This window comes from Sinocyclocheilus anshuiensis, unplaced genomic scaffold, assembly GCF_001515605.1.
Source record: "Sinocyclocheilus anshuiensis isolate Anshui unplaced genomic scaffold, SAMN03320099.WGS_v1.1 scaffold1154, whole genome shotgun sequence".
NCBI lineage: Eukaryota > Metazoa > Chordata > Actinopteri > Cypriniformes > Cyprinidae > Sinocyclocheilus > Sinocyclocheilus anshuiensis.
In genome coordinates, this window is record NW_015542345.1 from 2,117,679 (window position 1) to 2,122,975 (window position 5,297).

A 5,297-nucleotide genomic window follows, 5' to 3' on the forward strand; every position below is an offset into this window, starting at 1 on the left:
TGTTCGCCAATCACAACGCACTGGGACAGCTAACCAATCACAACATGTTTTGTTTTTCGGAAGTGGACCTTCATCAAAGCCGGAAACTAATCGAGCCGTTTGTGCCAGGCTGGGGAGAAAGGTATTTTAATAATGTAAATTATGTGAAAAATAATGCATTTTTCGAACCACCAAGCATGAGAGCATGTTCTAGTACACCCCCAAAACAAAATCAAGACTTTGTAAAAGAGCATAATAGGACCCCTTTAACTGTTTGTCCACAAACAAAAATAGTTTCAAATAACGCACATATCTCTGAGTAACACACAGTAATGACATTACTGAATGATTTTGATTCAGTCACTTAATACATTTGTGTATTGAACAAGTCATTTGAATGAATGAGTCAATGAGTAATTTATAAAGAAGGTCATATTATGTTTTTCGTTTTAAATGTTGTAGTGAGTGTGTTTTAATTTTGTAAGTCAGTCTGTAAGGGGTTTTCACCTATTTTAGCTTGCATTGTTCTGTTAAAGTTTGAATGCAATAAAAAAAAATATCCTGTGTTTTTGAGCGAATCGGTGGACTGAATGATTCAATGGCTCGCTCACTTGTCGCCACATACTGGCAAAACTATGTAATCTAAGTCACTAAATATTCTACAACACATGGACAAATACTGACAAACAGAGTGATTCAAGTCAGCAGTGCTGTTCTGAATAAGGCTTTTCAGTGACTTACAATATACATTACCTGGAACTCGAATCCACAATGCTTGCCTGATTAGTTGAGCCTGAGGAAAACAATTAGAGGCTGTGAGCTACAAAAACATGTTTTTGTTCCCCCTCAAACCACAAAACATTGTGTTTTTGCTTCATATAGTTACAAATCAACAAGAAAACACTGCAATTTATTGTGATTTATTTGAGCTATAAAACAACATAGAGTGCTATACATTAGGTGGAGGTTATTAGCTGGTAATGATTTTTGCCTTGAAATTCATTCCTGGCCCGCTGGCTGTGCTTCCTGGGGGGAGACGGAGCTGTAAGGTGGTCACAAATCTAGTGTTGTCCTCATAACTTCCCTGACCAACTGGCTCGCCAGTCTCTGCCAAATGACTCAGCTGTACCTTCCAGGCTCCAGCCCATCGCTCTGCCAGAAAAATGCCACAGATAACGGCTCCAACAGGGGCCATTCCTCCATGGAAGCCACTCGGCCATCATTCAAACTAGCAAAAAACAGGGATATAGAAACCATGATTTAAAAGAGGAGTGCAGATGGATTTGCCTTTCATCAGCATAAAACTGATTAGTATATGAGTGATTCCGTCTGTTTTTGGGATTGATGGATGAGGGGTGGATTGTGACTGAGGCGTCCAGACCACATCTCAACACAGTCCACCCTTCTGGAATCTATTTAGCTATAGCTCAGGGTATCATGTTCACACACAGCCTCAGTTTTGTGCCCAATCAGCAAAGTAACTGAAGCACAGCATTAAAAATGAAAGAATCAAAGTATTAAACTTACAGAAATTCATGGCATACTGTAATTGATATTTTAAATATAAAAGGAAAATGCAGAAGAAGCAGACTTCTGCTTTGTGTGGTATTGTTTTAAAATAAACTGTGTGTGATTGATGCCTCTGCCATGCTTCAGAGAACATCCCTTCTTCTTCTGTGGATTCGATTTACTCTAAAATTTACAGAGCAGGACGGGTCTTACTAAAAGATGATGAGTTGGATTTACGGAGACCTTGAGCGCATAAGGATTTTTGGCGTTTATGTAATCATAAATTCACTGATATGCATTGTGAATTGGAAAATGAATTAAAGTTATAGATATTTAAAGATGAAAACTGCACCTTTTACTACCAATTACTAAACTTAGTTTTGTGAGTCAGTCCAGACCCAAGGAAAGAACAAAGGTGCTTTCAGTGAACAATGAAGACAATGCTGCCATCTGCTGGTCAAAGTAGCCATTGTTATTTTGACTGCAAACGCAATCTGGATTTTGAAATGCATGTCTTTTTAAAGATGGCTTCCTGCTCGTGCGTTTCTGGATGTGGTCGTTTCCTGCCTCCATCTGATGGTCATGATCACTGCCTCTCGTGCCTGGGCTTACAGCACGCTGAAGCAGCGCTCATGGATGAGTCATGTTCTCAGTGCGGGAACATGACCATCGCGACGTTGCGGTCTAGATACCTCCTCATTAAATGGGGGGGTATCCCCCTTGCCATGCCCCGCTCTAGCTCCTCCGGTTCTCGGAGGGCTACTACAGAGAGTCAGGACCTCGGTTTAACGTCTCATCCGAAAGACGGAGAAATTCTTCTCCTCCGAGTTACTGTCTTCCGCCATTTTGGAGAGTATCAAAACGCATACGCACGCTTTACCCTAAGTGTAAACAAGGCTGATTATGCTGATTACGTTCATGCGCGCGCTTTCCCCCCTAATGTAAACAAGGCTGATTACGTTCTTGTGTACTCTCCAAAATGGCAGAAGACGTAACTCGGGGGAGAAGAATTGTTGAATAAATTGTTATTTTTGTTTTCTTTGCGCACAAAAAGTATTCTTGTAGCTTCGCAAAATTGAAGTTGAACCACTGATGTCACATGGACTGTTTTAATGATGTCCTTGCTACATTTCTGTCTGGGAACATTTCATTTGCGTTGCTGTCTATGAGAGGGTCAGAGAGCTCTCAGATTTCATTAAAATATCTTAATTTGTGTTCCGAAGATGAACGAAGCTCATACGGGTTTTGAACGACATGAGGGTGAGTAATTAATGACAGAATTTTCATTTTGGGGTGAACTAACCCTTTAATGTTGAAAACAGTTTTTGCTAATATATATTTGTATTTATTTGATTTTTGTAGCAAGTTTAAAGGAACAGTATTTACTTGAAATAGAAATCTTTTGTAACATTAATGTCTTGGCTGTTACTTTTGTGATCAATTTAATACATCATTGCTGAATAAAAGTAAAATTTGAATTGTAGTGTATCACAGATTATGTAAGATCATTAAGCAGCAAAAACAGTTAGTTTAAATTGTAATTTTAAAAGTGTAACTTTTTTTTAACTCAAATAAATGCAGCCTTTGTGAGCATATGACTTTTAACCTCAACTATTTATAGCATTCAGAAATTGTAACAGGGTGACCAGTCGAAGAGATGTTCTTAGAGGCATAGCATTAATCATTCACAGTTTTGTTTTATTAAGCAATACCACACAAAGCAGAAATCGAAGCAGCTTAGCTTCAAGACGTCTTATTTGTCTTCGTCTTATTGGTTGGTTAACAACATATAATAGTATATAAAAGAAACGCATATTCACGTACAGAATGCTAAATAAAAAATGACCACAATTTATTCTTCTTCTTTGCCTTGATATATTTCCCACAAATCGTCACTAGATGGCGAAAGAGTACCTTTTTTGTGTCGTTTGTAATTTTTTTCCCCCCGCTTGCGCCACCATTTTTCTTTCAGGGTGGCAGATGGCATAATGAAAACAACTTAGTGCCAGAGAAGACTTTAATGAAGCTGCAGGGCATGTGTGCTGTGAATACATCTGAAGGGCATTAAAGACTGTAGTTTGTGACAGGATTTCTCTCTCTCTGCAGTCTGAATGAATGTGCGCATGTTCCCGGCCCGAGTTACCCAACGACCCAGAGTTCACAGTGTTAAGTAGGTCAAACTCAGCAGGTCAGAAGTGACGCTGTCGCCTCTAGAGGAACGCTCTATCATGCTCCTGTATCTCACACTGCACAGTTCACAGTGTTAAATAGGTCAGTCTCAGCAGGTCACACAACCATGTCGACCGTGGAGGAATTTGTTCTCTGAAGTGTGTAAGTCTACATGTGTGCCATAAATATTATTGTAAAGTTATTTTATACCGCAGTAGCAGCCTACAATGAAATTTGGTGTTAAGCGTTTTAACCCAAATATGATCATCCCCCTCCTAAAATTTAAAAGGCAGCTATATTTTTTCATGAATACAGACCCAAATTATACTATAAAAATTTACGTTTTTTAACTACTCAGGTACTATTAGATGCATTTATTTATTTATATTACATTATATACTTTTGTTGTTTTTCTCTAAATCTTTCCATTGACCCCCTAGCACTCATTTCATGTACAAAGAACCAATTTATATTGTAAAAATTTATATTATGAATGTGTAAAATATAATTTGAAAAAAACAAATTCATTTGTATTGTTACATTATGTTTTCCCTACTCACCTAAGAACTGTACTGTTAGATGTAATAATAATAATAATAATAATACATTTTATTTGTAATGCATCTTTTGCAAACTCAAAGCACTACATGTAAAAAACTAAATAACAAATCAAAACAAAAATACATAATATAAAAAATTTGAATCACTGTAGTAAATCATAAATGAAAAATAGACACAGTAGTAGTAAATCATAAATGAAAAACTACTAAAAAGATGCGTCTTAAGAAGTTTCATAAAACAATCCAAAGAAGCAGCATTCCTAATAAACGCAGGTAATGAGTTCCATAACTTAGGCGCATTATTTATTATTTATTTTACAATGAGGCTGATACAAAGAGAGAAACAAGCAACAGAGCGGATAGAACGAGAGGGAGTGGATAGAGTAACCAAGTCACAAATGTAATCTGAGCCAACCCATGCACTGCTTTATATGTTAAAATCAAAGTTTTAAAATCAATACGTGATTGAACTGGGAGCCAATTAAGTTGCTGGAGCACTGGGGTAATGTGATGGATGGTGAGGATATGTACAGCTGAGTTTTGTATATACTGCTGGTAAACCCACAAAGAGAGAATTACAATAATTGAGCCTTGATGTAATGAAGGCATGAATAAGCCTCTCAGCATCAGGCCTAGAAAGAAAGGGTCTAATGCGAGAATTAAAAGTCAGCTGAGCATCAAAAGTCAACTGGGTATTGTCAACTGTAAGTTTAAAATTACGGCACTTATTAATATTAGATGGAGTGCCAGTTAATAAAATTTCAGTTTTAGAACAATTTAGCTTAGATGTATTTATGTAGTGCTGTCAAATGATTAATCGCGATTAATCGAATCGCGATTAATCATTTGACAGCACTAATTTATTGATAATAAATCTTTTGTTTATTTAAAAAGTTTAAATATCTATAAACAAAACATATTATTATTTTTTAAATTGTTTTAAACAATAATTTTTTTCTTAACTTTTCCATGAACCCCCTGGCACTCCCGTGCAGACCCTTATTTAATTTGTAAAGACCTATTTTATACTGTAAAAATAAATATTATGAATGTGTAAAATATCAATTGAAAAATATTTAT

General features: G+C 36.5%; 1 long non-coding RNA gene across 1 annotated transcript in view; it reads right to left on the reverse strand.

Annotated features, from left to right (window-relative positions):
• Positions 1 to 947: 947 nt before the first annotated feature.
• The window catches only part of LOC107691334 (uncharacterized), a 6,681-nt gene continuing 2,331 nt past the window's right edge, over positions 948 to 5,297 (reverse strand). Inside the window, exon 3 of the long non-coding RNA XR_001634531.1 lies at positions 948 to 1,207. This is a non-coding gene — a long non-coding RNA (uncharacterized LOC107691334). The remainder of the gene's footprint in view (positions 1,208 to 5,297) is intronic.